The following is a 1,651-nucleotide window of genomic DNA, read 5'->3' as shown; positions in this document are numbered from 1 at the left end:
TGACTTTCACAGGCTCCCTGTTACCCCTCCACCCTCAGGTAGTTTCCAAAGTTTTCAGAGCCTCAGAACCCTTTCTGCAAAAAAAAAAAAAAAAAAAAAAGTATATATATATCTGAAAAGTACAATGGCCTGAAAGAAAAACAGAATGCCTCTGGGTGACTCAAGTTTGGAAGCTCAGGACAGGTCTACCTCTATTTCTCTGATGATGGCACAGCACCTGGAGGCACCCGTACAACTACCCTAGAAAGCTTACTTTGAAAACCACTGAACTACAAGTTCAGGGCCAAGCCCCATAGCCTGGCCTTCCAGGTTCTCCATGGAAGGGCTCCTGCTGCCTCTCAATCTCAGCTCTCCAGTAAGTCCTACGGGCTCCAGGCACCCTAAAATGCAACTCTTCAAAGGTGTCCTCAACTTTCCTGACTCTAGGCCTCTGTTCAAAGTGACCTCTTCACCACTCAGTGGCCAAAGCCCAGGCTAGGGGGAACGAGGGTTGATTGGTAGGGGTTCATGGGAGTCCTTAGCTCCACTGCAAAAGGGAGGGAAGTAGCCAGGGCCAGATGCTCCTCACCATTGCACATAGGTATCCAGGGATCCTGAACGCAGTGGGATGAGGTCCTGAGCTTCCTTCACCCAGAAGTGCAGCTCCCCGCTTGGGGGCTGTCCGGCGCCTGTGGAGAGGCTCTACTCAAGCCCACCCCACCGACAGAGTCCACCCGCGCGAAGGACAGGAGTCTCCCGCCTCCCAGAGTCCATCCAGGTTGGCTTCAGGAGGGGCGGTCACTCACCCTCTGAGCCGGCAGGGACGTACTTGAGGGACAGGGAGAGCAGCCCACGGCTGGGAAGCTCATCGGGAGAGGGTGGAACCTGCGAAAGGCGGGTTCGTCATGCGGCGTGGGTGGGGCCTCTAGAGAAGGACCCTAGGGATCCTAGCAGCCCCAGGCCAGGAAGGGTCAGTAAAGGTATGAGGCGAGGGGATGGGGTGAGGGTTTGAGGGAGAGACTGTAGAAGGTGGACTCTGAGAGGGCTGCGGGAAAGTGATGGTGGGAGATCTAGCCGTGGGTCTCCCCACGAGGCCCTGCTGGCTCACCCGGGGCCGCAGGGGGAGCCAGGTAGGCTCAGAGTCCCAGTTCCACGTGTCCAGGGGCACTTCGACTTCGCCCAAAAAGATGTTGCGACCCAGGCTTTCACGGTGCCACACGGACAAGCTCAGCACGCGGCCCCGGAGCTCAGCCTGAGGGATGGAGTACTGGGGACAGGAGGCGCTTTTTAGTGCAGCTCTGTTGGCGCCCTGGAGTCAAGTGCTCAGTGTGCTGAGCGGAATGGAACCCTGGGGACTTCAAGGGGGCCTGGACTATCGCTACGCTTACCACAATACTAACACACTGGGCTGGTCCGAAGGTCCTGAGTTATCGTCATTGTTCACCGTCAGTTACAAATGGAACTCTTTGTTCTCCTCCCGTCTAGATTCTTTCTTTCTTTTCTTTCATTCTTTCCTGCTTCCTTCTTTCTCTTCTTTTTTTTTTTTTGAGACAGAGTCACTTTGTTGCCCTCAGCAGAGTATCATGACATCACAGCTCACAGCAACCTCAAACCCTTGAGCTCAAGCGATTCTCTTGCCTCAGCCTCCCAAGTAACTGGGACTACAGGCGCC

The 1,651-nt window shown here is 55.1% G+C and overlaps 1 long non-coding RNA gene across 1 annotated transcript; it reads right to left on the bottom strand.

Moving 5' to 3' along the window:
- Positions 1-592: 592 nt before the first annotated feature.
- On the bottom strand, positions 593-1,419 carry LOC111722938. Its single transcript, XR_002771564.1, has 4 exons — positions 1,368-1,419; positions 1,088-1,246; positions 786-864; positions 593-668 (listed from the first exon to the last, which is right to left on the bottom strand). It is a non-coding gene; the product is annotated as an uncharacterized LOC111722938 (long non-coding RNA).
- Between the last annotated feature and the right edge of the window lie 232 nt (positions 1,420-1,651).

The sequence above is a fragment of the Otolemur garnettii genome, unplaced genomic scaffold, assembly GCF_000181295.1.
Source record: "Otolemur garnettii isolate 467f Iridium unplaced genomic scaffold, OtoGar3 scaffold03744, whole genome shotgun sequence".
NCBI lineage: Eukaryota > Metazoa > Chordata > Mammalia > Primates > Galagidae > Otolemur > Otolemur garnettii.
This window is presented reverse-complemented; position numbering and strand designations above follow the sequence as displayed.